This window comes from Ambystoma mexicanum, chromosome 12, assembly GCF_040938575.1.
Source record: "Ambystoma mexicanum isolate Mex_15411 chromosome 12, UKY_AmexF1_1, whole genome shotgun sequence".
In the NCBI taxonomy this organism is placed as follows: Eukaryota; Metazoa; Chordata; class Amphibia; order Caudata; family Ambystomatidae; genus Ambystoma; species Ambystoma mexicanum.
The window spans coordinates 1,215,623,750-1,215,644,849 of NC_090936.1; the positions used below are offsets into that span (position 1 = coordinate 1,215,623,750).

General features: G+C 49.3%; 1 protein-coding gene across 1 annotated transcript in view; it reads right to left on the minus strand.

Annotated features, from left to right (window-relative positions):
- Positions 1-21,100, minus strand: part of LOC138514391 (sodium-coupled monocarboxylate transporter 1-like) — a 987,363-nt gene that overhangs the window by 325,558 nt on the left and 640,705 nt on the right. The gene's annotated exons all lie outside the window — the stretch shown is intronic.

The following is a 21,100-nucleotide window of genomic DNA, read 5'->3' on the forward strand; positions in this document are numbered from 1 at the left end:
GCATGACCCAAACACTGCATTCAAACCCCATCGAACTCCTGATTCAAACTTGCTAGACGGCATCTTGCCTCTTCACCCAGCATGATTTGCTGCACCTGAACCTGGTCCATACCAATCCCCAGCACAGCTCGAAACCTGGATCGGAATGGTACTATTGACCAATAACTGCCTCCAGTCTGGTCCTTCTTTGGGCTCTAAATACAGGTTAGATCACTTTTGCACTCTTTCTATTGAACAATACATGCTTTTTGAACTCTTTTGTTGCTTACCGTTTCTCCACCCTGAGTACTCCATCTTTCTATCTATTGCATACTCTGTGTTATTTCTCACAGGGGTGGGTATTTGGAGTGTGTTTAATAGTTAATACTACTTTGGTGTGTTTAATTAAAGTATATATATATATATATATATATATATATATATATATATTTATAGAACCTTGATAGGACATTCCTTTATTTTAGACTGGCTTCCAATAGCCGATACTTGCAAATCATGCAGGATGTCTATGAGGAGGAAGTCAACCAAATACTACTTGGCCTCGACCCACTGAGAAAGGCCCATTAATAATCGGTGGCTGACTGGTCATTGGCCTTTGCCATGCAATCCAATTTTCAATGAGCCTGATTTTATAGACCTTTCAGTAAATCTTTGAGATGGGAGCAGACTCACCACATCACCAGAACTTTACATCACAGAGACTTCCTTGAACGACCACCCACACGTCCCTTTCCAACAACCGATTCAGAAGATAGTCGATGACTTGTGGCGCTAGGCTCCATCAAAGCCTGTCCAATGTTTCAAGCTCATAGTTATCTTGTACAAGGGTCCTCAATAGGAAACAGTCATATCCTTCAACCCAGCTGTTGCTAACCTGATAATGCCAAAGTGGTAAACTCTGTGCTCTATGCTGACAAACAGCAGTGACCTAACCAAGATATATAATGTAGGCTTGACGAATCGAATCTACCACTGAAGACATGATATCCCTGAAAGACTGGCGGTTTAGATTGCCACTGTGGGCTCCAAAAGCTTGGTGTTCCAATCACTGCCCCCGGACAGAGAAAGAAAACAAAATTGATGTCTTTGGCAAGGAAATCTTGGGTGCTGGTGGTGTGATCCTTAAGTCAAAGAACACATCTTGCGCTATGCCAATGTATTTTGTCTCTGAAAGGGGGTGTCAGATATAGCGACCACTTCCCTAGAGTGAGATTTGTGATGGGTTTCAAGAAATAGCACAAGATGGAAAGAGGGCAGCGTCCCAGGCATTGCAAACAGGACTGGACATGCCAGACTGCGTGGGCCAGTCTATGGGGACAGCATCTGTTCATCATAGGTACTCATGGATAAGGACCTCTGGCTATGCTGTAGATGTGCAATCCAAGCTGCTGGATAAGCCCTTTGACAGATTACAGCTATTAATTTCCAAAGCAGATGAATTTTAGAAAAGTTTAAAGATTGCAAGCCAAAGCTAAATCCCTGTGGCTGCCAATCCAGCTATGGATATGTCACCCATTTTCCTCAACTGCAGCGTCTTTCGCTAAAGGTCGTGCATTCAGACATTTTCAAGCTTTTGCAGAGAGGGAAAGTATTTTTACCAGAAAACAGAGATGCCCCGAGACATTCACAAGGCCGGAGGGAGTCAGAAGTGCACAAAAATCCCAAATCCTGGGTGCTTCCATGCAATCGTCAACCTCCTCCCTAAAGCGTCTTTGATTTCTCACTGTGACAATGGGAGAGAAGATCTCAGGATTTTGAACAATTGGGAAGGAATTATCTCGGATGTGTGAGTCCGTCAAGTAGTCGCACATGAATATTGCCTCCTATTTATTCAAAGACTCCTCGATCATCCCTCAATGGAGAGAGTGCCACTGCCACCGAATGTGGCAGTTCTGTTGGAAGAGGTACCGAGCTTGCATCTAAAATCAGCGAGAGAACAGTCCGGAACCAAGAACAGGGAAAGGGATGGTATCCTCCCAACTTTTTAGAACCTGAGAAATGCATAGATTTACAACCTTTCTTGTATGTACGGCTTCTTAACAAGTTCCTGGTAAACAAGTTCAAGATAATAGTATGTTTTTGGCAAACAGGGGAAACTTAGTCACATTGTAAGTGTGCTGTTAATGACTGATGCCAGGCTTCAAGGTCTAGTTGTTTCCAAGATGGCTGCCCCCATTCCGACCTACAAAGATGGCTGCTGCCTTGCAGAAGAACAAGTTACTTACCCCGGAAACTTTCTTTCGACTGGATGTTCCTCCCACATATTCCTCATCTTTTGATATATCTATATTCAGCTTTAGCTGCCTCAGAAACAGGGGGAGCTGCATGTTGTTGCCAGTCAACTCGATGTCCCTCGAGGGCTTCCGTCCTAATGTCGACATCACCATTGGTACATATAGCGCAAGCAGCGACCGTTAACTTCAGTTTCATCTGATGCGTTCCCCCAATACTTTATGGTGTTATCTTGCGTAAGACAGTATTCTGCCTTGAAAGAACGCAAAGGGTAACAATACGGAAATTCTACTGCAGGGTAGGTTGGGAAGGGCAATGAGGAATATGTGCGAGGAACATCCAATCAAAAGCATGTTTCCAAGGGTTAAATAACTTGTTAATCAAATAGATTGTGTCCTCCCACATATTTCTCATCTTTTGATAGACTCGAAAAGCAGTCATTATTTTGGAGGATGGAGTAAGAATTTAGGAGTTGCTTATGGGTTTGTATGACAGAATTTAACACTGCCTTTCCAAATCCTCCTCCTGGACTGAGAAAGAGTCCAGACAATAATGCTTTGTAAAATTATGAATGGAGGACCATGTGGCTGCCCCACAAATATTGGGACTCGTCTCTGTAAAGCAGAGGGTGTAGCCATGCCCTGGTCGAATGAGCCCTCAGACCTTCCGGAGGACCTTTTACAGCTAGTCTATAACACTCAGAAATGCCAAGAATAATCCACCTAGGTAAGGTTTGTTTTGTCACTGCCATCCCCAAATTATGGCCTGTAAAACCAACGAACAGTTGATGATCCTGTCGCAATTTTGACATTCTAGAAATATAAAAACTAAGGGCTCGCCTTCGGTCAAGCCTATGTAATTTCTCCTCTTTTCCAGGATGAGGTAGAGGATAAAATGAAGGTAGTACCATTTTCTGTGTTAAATGAAAATTAGACACAATATTGGGCAAACATGTGGGTTTACCTTTTAGGACCCTTAAAGAAAATTGTATAAGGAGGCTTGTAAGTCAAGGCTTGAAGTTCACTCACCCTACGGCTGATGTAAGAGCAACTAAAAGAATGTTTTGAAGGTTAACCTCAAAGGACAATAATTAATTGGTTCCAAGGGAGTACACATGAGAAATTGTAGAACCAGATTAAGGTCCCAAACTGGAACCTGAAAAGGGATTGGAGGGAACACTGTTGTCACTCCCTTCATAAATGGTATCACTAGTGGCATTTTGAAGAAAGATACCTCTTCAGACGAGCGCTTAATAATTGACAGTGCTGCTAGATATCCTTTAAGTGTGCCAACCTGGTGCCCCAGATTAGCCAGATGTAACAAGAACGATAACACCATAGGTGTACTGCACATAAAAGGGTCCACATTCTTGTCCCTGCACAAGCTGCAGAATTTGTTTCAATGGCAGCGTTATAAGGATTTCGTTGCTGGCCTTCTGGCCAAAATCAAAATCTTCAATATGTCATCTGGGAGTTCCCAATCCTTATATCTCAACCTCTCATAAACCATGCGTGAAGGTTGAATGTCTTGACCTCTGGATGGAGAATCCAACCTTCCTCCCGCATGAGAAGCTCTCTCTGCGGAAGATGTATATTTAGGGCAGATGGATATGTCCAGAAGGTCCAGGTACCACATCCTCCTGGCCCAATTTGGAGCAATTAGCATAATGGATTTCCTGAACTTTCCCAACCTCCTGATCACATGTGGAATGACGGGGACTGGAGGAAATGCCTCCCCTAGAGCTCCTCTTGGGGGAAATTCCTTGAAGCAGTACAGCTTGCACTTCCAGGTGGAACTGGTTGCAAACAGATCCCCCTGAGGGGTTCCCCAAATGGTGAAGATCTCTTGAAGAACTTCCTGAGCTAGTTCCCACTTGCGGGAGACTGTTCTCTTCTTGCTCACAGCGTCTGCCGCTGTGTTCTCCTCTCTGGCTAGGTGAACTGTCAATAGGGAGATTTCCTCTTGAATTGCCCACAACCTGAGCTGCACTGCTTCTCTGCACAGTGGTAGTGACCATACACCTCTCTTGTTGAGGTAGTACATGACCACCGTGTTGTCCGTCATTATCAGGAAATTCTTTCCAGGTACAGATCGCAGAAAGGCCTTCAGCGCTAGTCTGATTGCCCTCAGCTCCAAAAGATTGATATGTAGTTTGGACTCCAATGAGACCAACGACCGCTGAATGTCAGATCGTTAGCATGTGCTCCCCACCCTGTGAGTGAGGCGTCCATACCTACAGTTATCTCAGGCCATGGTTGACAAAAAGGTTCTCCCTTAAGATTGTTGTCCTCGGAGGCCCACCAAATAAGATCCTGTGCGACTCTGCTCAGAACCTAAAGGTCTGACAACCTGCCTGAGAATCGGGGCCATTGAGCCCTGACAGCCCATTGGAGAGATCTCATTCTCAGGCGAGCCTCTGGCACCAGAAAAATGCAGGATGCTATGAGGCCGAGCAACCTCAAAATGTCAAAGGACGGGAGGCACTGGACACTATGGAATTTGTGTTGTGCCCTCATCTCGGGTGGTGAGGCTTTTCCCAAGGGTACATCCAGCACTGCTCCGATGAATTGGAACCTTTGAGATTGTATCATGTGGGACTTCTTGTAATTGAGGGAGAAGCCCAGTCTGTGGAGAAAGTGTCAGGTTACGCTGAGATGTTTCAGGCCCTATTTCTGGAGACCGTGCCCTGATCAGCCAATCGTCCAGGTAGGAGTAGACATGAATCTCCACTTTCCTGAGACTCCCTGCCACCACTGCCATCAACTTGGTGAAAACCCTCGGGCGGAGGTCAGCCCAAAAAGCAGAACTCGAAACTGATAATGAGAACCGTCAACGGCGAACCTCGGGTACTTTCTGTGCTTGTGTTGGATTGGCACATGAAACTAAGCATCCTGAAGGTCGAATGATACCATCCAGTCCTGAAGCTGGAGGGCCTGAAGGATCTGAGAAATGTTAACCATCTTGAATGTGCCCTTCCTGTGGAGCTTATTCAAGTCTCTTAAGTCCAAGATGGGTCTCAATCCACTGTCCTTCTTGGGGATTAGGAAGTAAGGGGAGTACCAACCCCTGTTCCTCTCCACTACAGGTACTGATTCTAGGGCACCTTTCTCCAGCAGGGTCAACATGTCCAGCACAAGGAGTGGATCTGGAATTTGGAAAGAGTTGCTCCCCGGTGGATGATCCTGAGGCCTTTTCAGAAAGGGAAGGCAGTAGCCCTGGAATAGTGTTTGCAATGCCCATGCATCTGAAGTAATATACCGCCATTCTTGAAGATGCTGTGAGAGTCTGCCTCCCACCGGGTTTTTGTGGACTAAGGTCTCTGAAAGGTTTTGAGGCAGCTGATGCTGTGGCGGAGGGTAAAGCAGCCATTGCCTGGGTGGTCTTAGAAAGTCTCCCCGTCCACCACAGGGGAATCTTCTTTGGCCCCTCTGACTCACCAGTCCTCTTGCTCTTCCAGCTATGAAATAAAAACGAAAGGACCTGCCCCTCCAAGCTCTTCCAATGGGGCGAAGTTGCGGTTGTCGGACAGCACCAAGGGATTTGGCTGCCACTTTGGAGGTCTGCAGCTTTTCCAGGCTCACGTCAGCCTTGCTGACAAAGTGTGTCCCTCAAAGGGCAAAGTCTTGATTGCACATCAGAAGCAAACCCAGACTTTCTTAACCACGCAAATCTGCGTATGACAGTGCTAGCCTGCATTGCTCTGCTGATTCTGTACGCAGAGACAAGACCAGTTTGAAGGGACTCGCACATAGCCTCCTTCCCATCTTTAATAATGTTAAAAAATCCCTCTCATTGTCCCCTTCGGGAATATGATCAGCCACCATCGCTATACAGTCCCAAAGGGTAAATGTGAACTTAGTAAGAGTGCATGTGGCGTTTGCCGACTTAAGAGCCATACTCCCAATCGAGAAAACCTTTTTCTTGCCAAGGTATCATAACGTTTGTCATCTGGGGGAATCGTTCGGTAGGCAGCCTGTTTAGAAGTAAATCTGGCGACCGGTACCACCAGGCATTCTGGAGTTGGATGTTTCGATAGATAATAAGGATTGCTACTGGAGGTCCTGTATTTACTTGACTATTTTTTATTTACTGCAAGAATTATCCCTGGCATATCCCAGTTTACATGACCCGCCTTTGCAAGGCTATATGAAGAGAAGAATTGAATCCTCTTGGGGTCCCTTGTATAAAATGTCTGTCAAGTCATCCTGCTCATAAGGTGGTGCAGCTATCACACACAAAAAGGCCCCCTAGATGCACCCCTTAGAAATCTGATTTGATAAAGCCACTCCTTTGCTGAGGCACATGGCTGCCAGGAAATCAATTTGAATGAATCTGTTAGAAGGCACACACTGTAATATGAATAAAATGTGTTTAATTATTTATTTATTCAGAAGACACAATTAATGTACTGTATTGCAAATTGTACAAATGAAAACATTCAATAACAACACATTAATGAAAGCCCACCTAGAACTTGTTGTTCGGTGCAAGACCAATATAGCGGTCCCTTACATCTATACATGATTGATGTCAAATACAACAAACAGAAAAAACACAATAGGAATCAACCTTGTGTGTTATGCAACATGTTCAAATGAGGATATTGAATCAAACCAAATAATTTGTAAACAAACAAAGACAATGTGTTGTGATTTTCTTTATGAAAAAAGGAATCAATCCAATTATCACAGCAAAATAGACCGAATACTTTACTGCTGGCCCTATATAGATACTTTAAACAGAATGCATAGGTCCCAGAATCATATAAAGGAAAAGTGTAAAATATTGGTAAAACTAATGCACATCCCAGATCTGCCCCACCCCAATAATTCAATGACTTTAGCCATTCATTGTCTATATGACCCATCTGCGTGATCTGAGGGGTCTGGTCTGCCAAATTCAATTTCTGGGGAAGTGTCTATCCCACTTGCCGTCTGTATTGTTCCATACAGAGCCTTCATGCTTGACCCTTCTGACATTAGAGCCTTTGGAATGCCTTGTGTTCCATACTCCAAGCCAAAAGGTCAATTTCCATCCCCCGATGGCTTATGCTCCTCATGTATTGCAGAAAGTGACTTTAAAAAGTCCTGTCTTGGTTGTGAAGGGAAGGATTCTTCAGTTTTCTCAACCTCCATCGACATTTTTAGCATTTATGTCGCTGATGGCGTCGAGGTTTTCGTTGATGCCGACGTCAAAGGCTTTGACGACAATAGCGTTGAAGATTTACCCGGTAAGGATGTCGAACCTTGATTGTCGAAGGTGTCGAAGATTTTGGCTTCAAAGGAACAGGTTCTCGACTCCAAAGGCCCTTCTAATTTTCTCGAGGAGTTTTCTCAGGGACACCCGGGCTTGACAACTCACTGGGTTTGTCCTTTGCCTTTTCCTTGTCTGTTTTTTACTCGACAGGGACATGGCTCCTACTCTTCTGCTTCGAGGGGGTCGGGCCACATTTTCGAACACTTGGAGCATTTTTGGTCGGAATCGCTCCCATTCATGTGGTGAAGCTGATTTCATCAGGCACATTACCTGTTCCGCGAAGGAACTCGAAGAAGAGGACAGCAACCTGTGAGGCCTTTTCTTCATTCGTCGGGAAGATAAAGATGACTGGTGATATCCATTCCTGGATTGAGATCTTTTAGCTTTCTTCCGACGTGGAGCGTTGCTCCTCGACTTGTCAGAGGATCGCTTTTTCGATGCAGTCATTTAAGCAGATTTATGTGTCCTACCTGCCGCTAACTACCCTTTATGTTCTTTCAGGGCTTTCACTGTCACTGAAAGGCAGGATACACACTCCTATGTTTTATGATCGGATCCCAAACACCACAGACACATCCAATGTGGGCCCGTAAGTGACATCTTTGCCCCACAGTCGTGGCATTTTTTATTTTTTTTTATTTTTTTATTTAAATCTTCTTTTTATTATAAGCGTGGCAGCAAAACACAGGCGAACAGCATCAGGCAGAAACAGTGTAAAAGAATAGCGTACATAGCGTAGGTATGCAGGAGCTACTACACATAATGAGCAATCGAAGAGCAAAATACAGTCACATCGTGAAAAGGGACATCAGGGAGCTATGACAGGGCCGAGGACCCAGGCTGGTGGGGGGAAACGGGGGAGGAGGGGATGTTCTGAGTCTCGACTAGGTCAGACATATATGAGCGGAACCTGAGCCAAATGTTTCTAGGTCTGGAATGCATGGGTTGTAGGTGGGACCAGGTCTCTTCCGTATCAGAGGCCCACGTGACCGCTCTCAGCCATTTGGCATGTGTGGGAGGTGAGGGGCGAAGCCAACAGAGCAAGATAGAGCGCACCGCGAGAACTAGGCAAAGACCAGCTAGTTTCTTGGAGTCTCGGGGGAGGCCTGGGAGATCGTGAAAGATACATACCAGCGGGGAGAGAGCGATGGGGTGGTCAATTACAGCGGACACCGTCGAGCAAACGGCCTCCCAGAACTGAGTGAGGCGGGGGCAGGACCAGATCATATGGATGTAGTCGGCCTCATCCTGACCGCATCTGGGGCAGCTGGCAGGATGGTCGATGGACATACGGTGTAGTCTGATCGGGGTATGGTGGAATCTGTGAAGCACTTTGAATTGGATAAGTTTGAACCGGGAGTTGAGGGAGACCCGTTGCGTGCGTTCGCATAGGTGGGTCCAGCGGTCATCGGACATCTCAACCCCGAGGTCCGCCTCCCAAGCGCGTTTCAGTTTAGCAAAGTCTGGGATCGATCTGGACTGCAGCATGGTATATAACCTAGAGATCTTACCCCTCATAGGACTGGGGGAGGTGAGCTCCTCAATTGCTGGGTCGTCAGGCGGTAATGCAGGGAATGTTTGGTAATGTCATTTAAGGGTCTTTCGGAGGGATGCGTATTGAAGCCATACACTCCGGTCTCTTCTCAGAGATAAGGGGAGATCGGGCCACTCGACGAATATACCCTGGTCAAACACGTCGCGTAACAGCTCGAAGCCCGCGTCTGCCCATCGGCGCGCCGCACCCAATGGAACCAATGGCACCCCAGGGAGAAAATTCCAAAGTGGAAGATTGCCATGGAAGGCATAGGTAATCCCCAACAGATTCCACATTTTTGCTAGTGCAGCGGCTGTGCAGGCGACTGGATTCTGCGAGTCCCGAGCCAAGGGGGCGGGTTGCAACACCAGGGAGCGGATGTCTCGGTCAATCACTGCGAGCCTCTCAAGTCGGACGTGCGGGGCAGGATCCGCGGTGTCGAACCAATAGGAGGTATATTGGATTTGTGACGCCAGCCAGTATTTAAGAAAGTTAGGGGCACCAAAGCCCCCGTAAGACATGGGAGTGGAGAGAGTCCCGATTTTAAGGCGGACCGCGCCCGAGTGCCAGAGAAAGGAGTTCACGGTGCGGGTCAAGTCGCGAAAGAAGCCTGCTCCCGGCCATAAGGGAACGTTAGAGAACCTATAGAGCAGCTGGGGCAATACCACCATCTTCAGCAGACCAATTCTGCCAGCCAGAGATATTGGGAGCTTGTCCCAGACCCGGATCTTAGCCGTCAAGTGTGCGAGATACTCCTGATAGTTTTCATGGAAGGTCAGCTCGCGTTGGCGAGCCACCACCGTCCCAAGGTAGGTAAATGTGTTTTGGGCCCATGTGAAACCGAAGGAGTCGGGAGGGGGGGAGGTACATTCCGTGAGTGGAAAGAGAGTGGATTTCGAGCAATTCACTTTAAGGCCCGAGACTTGGCCGAAACGGATAATGTCTGCCAGTATAGGGGGTAAGTTGGTCAAAGGAGAGCGTACAAACAGCAACGCGTCATCTGCATAGAGGGACACTATGTCCGTGTGCCCCGCGGAGCGGAGACCCCTGTGAGCATGGAGTTGGCGGAGCATGTCGGCGAAAGGCTCGATTGCTATCGCAAAGACCAGAGGAGAGAAGGGGCACCCCTGTCTCGTTCCCCTGGCGATCTTGAAAAGGGGAGAGTAGCGGTCACCAGTGCTAACCGTGGCAACCGGCTCAGAGTAAAGCAGTCTGACCCAGGAAATAAAAGAGGGGCCGAATTTACAGCACTCGAGGACCCGCCACAGATACCTCCATGAAACCGAGTCAAATGCCTTCTGCATGTCAAGGGCAACAGCTACAGCGTGTGTGTCGGGACTGATTCTATCAATAATGTTGAATAGCCGCCTCAAATTCAGGGAGGTAGAGCGACCCGGGATAAAACCGGCCTGGTCAGGGTGGATAATAGATGGTAAGAAGGGAGCCAGCCGGAGAGCCAGGGCCTTGGCAAATATCTTGACATCGCAGTTTATGAGAGATAGTGGGCGATACGAACCGCACTGCGAAGGGGGTTTGCCGGATTTAAGTAGTACTGCGATCGTGGCTTCACGGAGAGAAGGAGGGAGCACTCCAGCCTCAACTGACTCCTCCCAGAGATCCAGCAAGTGAGGGAGCAGTTGTGATTTGAAGCGTTTATAGAACTCGACTGGGATACCGTCCGAGCCAGGTGTGCGGCCCGAGGATAGGGAATCAATTGCGGCCGACAGCTCCTCCCGTGTGAGTGGGGAGTCAAGGGAACCCGCGGTCTCCGGAGACAGAGTAGATAGAGGGAGGGCCTCGAGAAAGGAGTCAATCTCCGCCAACGAGACCTCATCAGCGTTGGAATACAGGGATTCGTAGAAGGTGAAAAATTCCCTATTGACCTCCTGTGAAGAGACCGCCATAGAGCCATCAGATCTCTCAACCCCGAGAATGTGCGGGGATCCCGTCTCGAGCCGGATCAACCTAGCTAGAAAGCGGCCGGGGCGCTCCCCCTCTCCATACCTCCTCGCCATGCCAGGGTTATCGAGGAACCTCTGCTCGCGGTCCGCAAGGGAGCGGAATTTGTCCAGTTCCTCCCCGATGTTAGCGAGGTTACCAGGGGTAGAGTGGAGTGAGCATGTTGCCTCCAGAGACGAAAGTCTTGATTCGCTGGAGACGAGGTCCCTGCGGATCGATTTAAGAACCCAATTCTCCTTGGACAGTGCAATCCCTCTAATGTAAGCCTTGAATGACTCCCATAAGGTGGCATGGGACGGTACCGAGCCCGTGTTGGTCTCGAAGAACTCCTCAATCGACAACTCAAGCTCGGAGCAGAACTCCGGGTCCAGTAGGGAAAGGGGTTTCAGTTTCCAGTGTCGGGTGCGGGCGGGATCGGGGCCCCAATCTACTGTAATGGTGACAGGAGAGTGGTCAGAAAGGGTTCTCGGAAGGATCATTAGCTCTGTTACACTCTTGACCAGTACGTTAGAAATCACCCACCTATCGATACGAGAATAGGAGTCGTGAACAGAGGAGTAAAAGGAGTAGATGCGGGAGTCCGGGTAGAAGAACCTCCACGCGTCCACCATGGCCAGACGGGGAAGGGAGGACAATGCGGCATAAGCCGCCCTGGAGAGGTGGCGGGGCCTGGCGCCTGATCTATGCAGAGCTACGTCGAAGATCGTGTTGAAGTCCCCACCCCAGAGGATTGGAACAAGGGGGAAACCATCTAGAAGGGAGGTGACCTGCACATAAAATTCCGGGTCATCAAGGTTAGGGCCATAGATGTTCAGGAGAATCACTTCCTTGTGGTGCAGCATGGCATGAAGCAATACATATCTACCCTGGGGGTCGATTGTCGAGGAGATGAGGGAGAATTGAAGGCTCCTATGGATGAGGGTCATGACTCCCCGGCTCTGGGAAGAATAATCAGTGAAAAACCTATGGGGACCCCAAGACTTGGCAAAACGCATGCAGTGTACAGAACGGGCATGAGTCTCTTGAAGGAAGAGAATCTTGGATCCATGGCGCTCGGCCTGCAGCTGGAGTTGTCTCATCTTTCTATAGTTCCCCAGTCCCCGTACGTTCCAGCTCATAAAGGTCAGGGCACTCTCAATCACAGTGTGTCGGTGTTTGAAATAAAGCAGAATGTCAGTGACCGGGGGGTCAAATTAGCAGTCCTACGACAACAGTTCCAAGGTGCCTCAGCACAGTCCGCCTTCGCTGCCAGCGCTAATTTTCCAATAACAAAAACCCCAACATAACCCACCCCCACCCACACCCCCCTCCCAAACAGAGGGATGACCAGCCCATTCCCTTGTAAACAAAACCAAAGCAGAGGCATCATCGCCTGGGGGTCTGAAGGCCCAACTGGCCGTATCGCTCCGGGTTGCAGCAGAGCAAATAGTACATGTGAAGCCCGTGATGGAGGAGGAATGTAGATTGAACAAAGTTCTCGCCAGAAGCAATACGGGCGGATCCTGCAGTTCGAACTGAGCAAGCAGATTGCGGGATGGAGGATCGCCGTGGCCCCAGTACAGGAGGGGCGGGAGGAACTATGCGCCTCCCGTCGGGGACCAAGGATCACCGCTGTACCGAGATCAGGGGAGAGGGATCAGCCAGGGAAGTGTTCATCAATGAATTTGGAGGCCTCCTCTGGAATCGTGAAGAACAACACCTGATTGGCGTGCTCTATGCGAAGCTTGGCGGGATAAAGCATAGCATATTTGATCGAGTGGTCTCGTAGCCTGCGTTTCACTGCCTGGAAGGTCTTGCGTTCCCGCTGGACCGCCGTTGAGAAGTCGGGGTACAGATGGATCCTTGCACCGCCCAGAAGTAGCTCACCTTTGAGTCTTGCAGCCCTGAGGAGGGCGTCATGGTCACGGTAGTTTAATACACGGGCTATGATGGGCCGAGGAGGGGCACCAGGCCTAGGTTTCGCCACCATGGCGCGATGTGCCCGTTCAATTGCGAAGTGTGGAGAGAGCTCGGGCTCGCCAAGGAGCGACAGAAGTGTGCGCTGAACAAAGTCCTCCATTGGCTCGTGAATTTCATCCTCGGGGACCCCGATGATGCGGAGGTTATTGCGCCTCGAGCGGGATTCCAAATCTTAATTTTTCTTTTCCACCTCGAGGACTCGGTTGGAGAGAGCGACGTCCTCGGTGCGCAGAGCCCCCAGCGCATCCTCCGCAGAGCCGACCCGCGTCTCGACCTCCAATACACGGCTGTCCGTCCTCTCAATGTGGGCCTTAATAGAAGATATGGTGCCGTTCATATCGTCTAGTTTAGAGTGAAGAGCAGTGAAACCCTCACGTATGAAATCCATCATATTACGGGATTCCGGGGTTGCATCGGGGGGGGCGGTAGAGGCCCGCTCGGTGGCTTCCTCAGGTGGTTTCCCCGCAGCCTTCGCAAACATATTGATGGAGCTCTGCTTCCTCGCGCCCCCCTTGGTCATCCCGGCCGTTACGCGAATCAGGGAGGGAGAAGGGGGCGAACTGAGAGCTAGATACTAGTGCCGAAGAACGTCCTCCGGGACACTGTGGCCGATGCGTGTACCAGGGCAATGTAGGCGAGGAGCAACCAGTGGGCTCACCCGGAGTCCGGAGGGGTGAAGAGAAGAAGACGTTATGATCCCTCTAGAGCTGGAGGGTAGATGTCACCGAGATTGGTGTAATAGGCCCGAGTGCGCCCAGGCGGTATGGTACACAGTGGCAGGTGCGCAGCTCCAGAGAATCCTGTGGGGGCAATTGCGTGGTATGTACCCCAGCTCCGCAGTCCCAGGGCACAGGCAGCCCAATGGGAAATGAAGCGCGGCCCAGCGGGTCACAGTGTCCAGGACAGCCCAGCAGGTCTCCAGCAGAAGTCAGCGGTGTCGGAAGAGAGGCAGGGGGGTGGGGGGTCCGCGCCGCCCCAGGCCAGCAGCGGCGCCAGCCCCAGCACAGGGGGGACACCCGGAGGGTGGAATGGGCGCAAGCGATCAAGCCGGGGCCACAGCAGCCCGGCACAGCCCCCCCCCCCGCGCGCCCCCTACCTCTAAGGTGCTCCGGAGTCGATGGGGCCCCTCGGGGCAAGGACCAAGGGCCCGGGGCCGGTCAGCACCAGCAAGCCGCACCAGGAAGAAGAAGAGGCCAGCAGTCAGCTGAGGTCCCGGCCGAATGGCGCAGAGGGATGAGGAGAGGCCCGGCCGGCCGCAGTGATCCGGCGCGCCTCGCCGGGCGGGCGGCCCTCCCCCAGCACGGCCCGCAGCGCCGCAGCCTCAGGTCAGAGGAGGACCGACGCTGCCGGAGCCGCGGGGCGGGGAGGGCGGGAGGCCGTAGCCGCAGGAGAGAGAGAGAGACACAGCCCCGTCCTCGGGGATCACAGCGGCACCAGGCTGCACCCAGCCGCGGCAGCGGGGCTCCCGAAGGATCGGGCGAAGATAGCAGGACTTCAAGTGGCATCGGGCAGAGCAAAGCAGGATCGAGCGCTCTGCTGGTCCGGAGCTCGAAAGTTAGGCGGCCATCTTGATTGCCGCGCAACAGCGCCCCCCAGTCGTGGCATTTTTTAAACCCCAATCTTGGAGTCGATGATGTCGACGAAGATGCCATTATTTACTCGATAGGTTTCTCGAAGAAACCAAAGCGGGCCGATCTTCTAAAGCGATAGCTTTCATGGACAAATGGAACTGAAGCTAATGGTCACTGCATGCGCTATATGTACCTGTGGTGACGGCGACATTGGGACAGAGGCCCTCGAGGGACATAGAGTCGACTGGCAATGACATGCAGCTGAAAAGCTGAAAAATAAATTCTGAGGCAGCTAAAGCTGAATACGTGGGAGGACACAATCCATTCAAAGAGATGTAAACACCAATACTTAATTACAGAGATGACCTGTGCCATCCGCATCGCAACACTCCAGGTTCTCTGCCTGTAGTGAGCCATGTGTTGTACATAGTTGTGTCGCTGCTTGCTCAAGTTGGTTTGTCTCCGTTCTGTGGTGCCTGTTTCCCCCCTCTTTGCCCTCTCTGCACTCTCCTCTTGGTTTCCGTCTTTGGGTTAATGTGTGGTACTCTGCCTTATCAGTGAAGACTGTCTGCAGCTTCCCAGCGCATAGTCAACCAGACTGCCTGATTTGTCCAAGACTCCTACTGCCAGCCTCCCTGTGACCATTCCTTGAATCAGAGTACCTTGCGGTACCTATGTGGAAATGTGTCCTGACTCTGATTGATTACAAAGTGGCCATGCACCACATCAACAAAAAGAGGGGGTGACAGGTTGCTGCTCCTTTGCAGGAAACTGATTCAGGCTTGGTTCTTTTCTATCGGCATCCTATCTGGCCAGAAAGGAGATGTTCTGAGCAAGCAGCACTTGGGCTCCCTCAAGGGTGAGTTATGCCAGGAGGGTCCTACAGCAATCTTCAACCTTTAGGGAGCCCCTCAAGTGGACCTGTTCACTTCCAGTGTTATCACAAAGTGCAAGCAGTTCTGTTGCAGGTAATTTCCCCTGAGAGAGGCACTGAGAGATGAGTCCTTAGTGGATTGGAGTATGAGCTTCCAGTGCATTCTCACAGAGTGCCATAATCCCACAGGTGCTCAAGAGCCTGAGGAGATTCAAGACCACAGTGATTCTTTTTGCCGTAGATTGGGTGTGGTGAACATAGTATTGGGATGTCCTCGACATGTTAATCTTCCCGCCTCAATGACTTCCAAAGAGAGAAGTCCTTTTCTCCCAATTATGGGGGAAAAATCTTCATCCCAATCATACTATCCTGAATCACAATGCCTTGTTCTTCAGAGGCAGAGATGCCGGATTGGGACCTGCCCAAATAGGCCTTCGAGTTCCTCCTCTCTGCATGCAGGCCAGCAACCAATGCCATTTACAAATGCCACTGGAATATTTTCTGTGACTTGTCGTGAGGAGAGAAATCTGGACCCCGTTACTTGTTCTACAGTCATGGTCCTCTATTAACTTCTGTCTCTCACCAGAAGTGGATAACAGATCGGCTCTGTGATAGGCTATCTGGCAGCTATCTCGGTGCTCAAGAGGACACCTGAGTAAGGCTTCAATTTGGGAATTCCTACTGTCAATGATTCCCTCTGACCCCTGTTGAATATGTTATCACTGAGACAATTTATCATACAACCCTGGGATTTAAACTTGTTACTTTCTGATGGGCTCACCCTTTGAGTTGATATATGCTTGTCTATTATGGTTACTGATGGTGAAAATGGCAGAAGCGGCAGAAGGTTACACTGAGATCAAAACCTCCTCTCTTCAGAAGATAATTTCCAACTTAGCCAAAAGACAAAGGTACCAGTGTTCTATCCATGGCCATTTCCCTCCTAAGAGAAATGAAGAGTACACTGATTGGACCGCAAGACGGACTTCAGTCACAACGTTTTACTCAGGGAATTCAGGAAGGGGGATCAGCTTATAACAGATGCAAGTGTGACATAGGGGCCATACTCTGCATTGCAGAGTGTTATACTCAGGCAGGGGCCATACTCTGCATTGCAGAGTGTTATACTCCGGCAGGGAAAGAGATTCCCTAGTGGGCTGGAGTGCACTTCAATAGAAACATGGCAGTGATGTTGGCCTTACAGAGGAGTGTCCTTGTCCTGGACATTTCTCAGACAGCCATGTGGGCCTCTCTAAACACCTTATAAAGCCATCACTGTCTGAAGTCTATGGACTCTCAAGATGCTGAATTTGGTCAAGTAGTTAACTAAAGGTTTTCGGGTTTGAGGAAGATGTCCTCACACTCTACCTGCCCCCAGTGTTTTGAATACTGCTGTCGGGGGGAAATTCTGCCAGGGTCGGCCGGGCCGTCCGCAGACCTCCAGGCAGGGAGGCCCCAACTCCTCCCGTGTATCCCAGATGAGATAGAGTATGAGACACACACAAGGAGCAAGGTGACTCTGCTGTTTATTAGACAAAACGGCAGGGATGGGTCAAGGAGCGTACGCGTCCGTCCTGACACACACACAATCGTGGGGCTTGCAGGCCCTTTTTACTGTATTATGACGCGCTACTTGCGTCACTTCAGAAAGTTAACAAAAAACCTATCGCCACTCTTAATTGGTTGCTCGAGTGGTAGGGTTAGTATAGCACACATATAGAGGACAATGTTAGTGGACAAAGGGTAGTCAGGTGATATATCTGGGTTGTCCCTACAATTAGATACATGAGAATTGTTACATGAAGACTCCTGAGGATTGGTTAATATTACTGGCGTCAGTGATAAGAGCCCCATGTTCTGATTGGTGCGCCCGTGAGCTTCCCAGCCTGGGACCACCACTGTTCCCAGCTCTCGGTGTACCTGCAATTGCCACAATGTTTCACTATGGGTACGTGCAGACAATGTGAGGATTTATTCATAGTTGGAAGGCTGACCGCTCCCACTGTCGCAGATGTCCATTGAGCCTTTCAAGTGTATCTGCCTGTGTCTCGTAGCGAGGGATCCAGACGCCTTTTCTCTCCTGGGTTTGGCATCTCGTCAGGTTCGGCTTGGTCACGTGGGGAGGGACCGTGTTTGAGGCAGAATTCTGCACAATTATTATTGCTTTTCCACTGTGTGTCTGGTTTAATTTGCAGGTGTGACCTTAACGTATGTGCGCGGAGTGCGAGGTTGCAACATCGTGCCTTTGATGCTTTGTTCTTGGAATGTGGGTTTGCAACATTGCGACCTTGGCTGGTTGTTTCACCGGGCCCCTTCTGCAGGATCAGCAACCAGACTCTTGCTTTGTTAATGACCACGGGAGCTCTTGTTTGAGGCCTACTTGGGCCTGGTGCATAAGTGGTCCGTTTGGTGCATAGGTGCTTTAGGTTATAGTAGCATATAGTTCCATGACCAGTATCGTGTCTTCATTATACTTCTTATGGTGGTAACTGGTTTCAAGAGAAGCGTGAGCAAGCTTGGTAGATGAGTTCATGACGCGTCTTGCGTTTCTGCATTCTGAAAGCCTATGTAAAAATAATAAAGATGCACGTCCGTGAATATGCCTGTCGCCTAACCATAGCACTGAGTATATTCTTCGTGTAGATCGGTGTGGGAATGTCCAGTGTGTATATTTGTACAGATGTGTTTCCCGTTGTCTAGGTCGTCATGGCATCTCTAACAACGTGTAGATTTTAGTCTAGTTGGTCCGTGCCGCAGGTGTCGGCATGGCCAGTGCGGGCTGTTGGGCAGGCAGATGGACACATCCGTATGTTCCTGTACCAGGGTATTTGGTCATCTGGTAAATGGACAAACTCTTCTCGTGGCGGGTGTCTGGGTCGTGACCCTCTAGGCCAAGCGCGAGAGGTGAAGGACGGGAGCCTGGTCTTCCATTCTCCCACTTCAGTCCCCCCTCTGGTCGACTTGTCGACCACAAACATATCCTTCTCGTTATCTCCTCTTACTCGCCATATCTTAGTTATTCCCCCTAGATGTCCATAATGGTTTACATGATCTTCAAATGACCAATACATATATTCACAGGTTCCTCCAGGAGTACAGTATACCCATTTCCCTATGTAACTCCTGGGGTTTCTTGGGTTCTCGATCTTCACTGATGGTGGGTCTAGATGGTTGGTGATGATTTGGGTGCGCAACTTCTCCCTCTCCTGTATTATCACACCTGTATGTTGGCCGTCATCTGCTGGCATCAAGGGGTGCATTCCCACCATTTCGAGCAACTCGTCAGTGGTGCGTGCCTTCCGGGCCTTCCAAAATCTAATTATGATCAGCGTAGCTCCAGCCAAAATAGTACAACCCACTATTATTTTCAGTCCATCTGACAGCCAGGATGGCATCCATGACCATAATATTGAAAACCAGCTCTTATCCTTGTTTACACCGTTACTTTCATCCATCATTTTGGAGTGCATCTGGGCCAATTGTGAAACTGCTTCCGTCAGTGTACCATTATCAGCATCGTTGGCAAGTATGAACGTGCAGCATGATTGTCCCATCTTTGCACAAACTCCTCCTTCCATTGCTGTGAGAAGGTCCAATACATATCTGTTCTGGAGTGCTACCATCCTTATAGCTCGCAGCTCCTCTTTTATTGCGTTAAACCCATTTACTGTAGAATTGATGGTCATCATTAGTTCCCATCTAGTTATTTGGAGCCATTTCGCGTTTGCGTAAGCCTGTAGTCCCGGGTGTATTATTGAGGAGAAGAACATTGCTGCTCTGCTGAATAGTCTGTGTTCTGGCGGTATGGAGGTTAGTTCCGTTTCCGACCTTCCCCACAGGTAATTTCCTGTCAGTGGCTCTCCTTGTCTTTTTCTTCTATTTAGGACAGTATCATTGCTGTTGGTCCTGTTCCCTTGCTCCTCCTGAAGTGGTGCAGATCTCTTTTTTCTCTTGTCCCCTTCATCCATTTTGGGAAAGTTCGCCACATTGACATGCTTCTTAGGTACCACTAGTGATGGTACATTGACGTGCACCATTGTGCACACACCATTCCACAGGGGGGGGCAGTGTATGGTATGCCTTTTCTCCACAGGCCCAATAATGGTCCATTATTACTGCTGTTCCTGCTCCCCCCTCAGGTAACTCCGTCAAACTTGCACAATTGGTGTTATATCCTACGTCCACCTCTCCTTTATGCTGGTAGCATACCTTGGGCGCAGTCAGCGGTAAGCTCTCCCTATCAAATAGTCATTCAGTGCCCAGGCGAAGAGCTGTTCCCACGCTACTCTAAGTGATCTGTCTCTTAGGATCGGTAAGTATGGGCGGAGGTGGGGCATGGAATATTCTATGGCCAAGAGGAATGCTGTGTAGTAGACACGCACCCTTCTCCTTTTTAGGTACGTTGGCCTTTTTATTTCGTATACAAATTGGTGTGACAATTCTTCTGGGTAGTTATCGTCTGGGAGTACCATCTACACCTGGGCAGTGAACTTGTTAGTAAGCTATTTTCTTAACAATACAATAAAACGCAGTTCCTGTATGTGCGAGAGAAAAAGAGAACATTCATGTGTTTACATGTGTATTTGTGAGGCAATGTCTTTCAGTTCAGTTATAACTATACTTGGGGGTCAATGGGCGGGGGGTTTGGGCTCAGATGGCGGAAGTATTTTTACTCTTTGAGCGTGTGACCATGGGGGGGGAAGTATGGGGATCACCCCTTTCTTCGTCAATTATTGTCTCCGGGGATTCTGGGTAGTGACACAGTAAGGGAACAATTGGGTCGTTGTCTGTGGTAGAACTTCCTTCCTCTGTCGGGGATGTTGTTGCTGTTCTTCCACTGGACCTGTCGTTGGCGCTGGGGCGGGTCTGCAGTTTGTAGATCTTTACATCATGTAGGTGGTTCCAGGCACACTTGTCTTTTAGTTTTACTGCTCTTGTTGATACGTCCTCTACCAGATGGGGGCCAGTGAACCGCTTATCGTTCCACTTCCTATTGAAATTGCGAAGTAGCACATGGTCACCTTTGGCAAGTTTGCACAAGTTCTCCTTTTCCAATTCTGTACTGGCGCCTTCTTCTTGATTGCTGGTAGACCCGCCCCGTGTGCGCTCGAGCTGTTGAGACACAAACACAACACTAGTAATCAAAGAAGACACATATTGATACATTTCATCACCTAACACACTTGCTGAACTTTCGTGGTCAGTGAATGCCCTTGACGTTGGCGTTAGGGGAAGGCGCATTTGACGTCCAGTAACCACCTCGTGAGGGGTGAGGTGGTGGTCGGACCCTGGCCTATTCCTCAATTCAAATAGGGCTAATGGAAGGCAATACAACCAGCTTTTCTTTGTTGTTTGTTGTATTTTTGCAATTGCCTCCTTCAATAGGCCATTCAGGCGTTCACATACACCGTTAGCCTGTGGGTGGTATGCACATGCAAATTTATGTTTTATGCTCAGCAAGGATGTGATATGCTGGAACATTTCGTTTGCGAAATGTGGGCCATTGTCTGACCTTAACACCTCGCACACTCCCCACCTGGGGAAGACCTCCCTTACTAAGAATTTGGCTGCTCTAAATGCATCTGGGTGTGAACAGGGCCCTGCTTCAATCCACCTAGAGAATGGACATACTACTACAATCATATACCTATTACCTTGACATATGTTGATCCTATTAACATAGTCAATGTGAAGGTGCCGAAAAGGTCCCTCTGG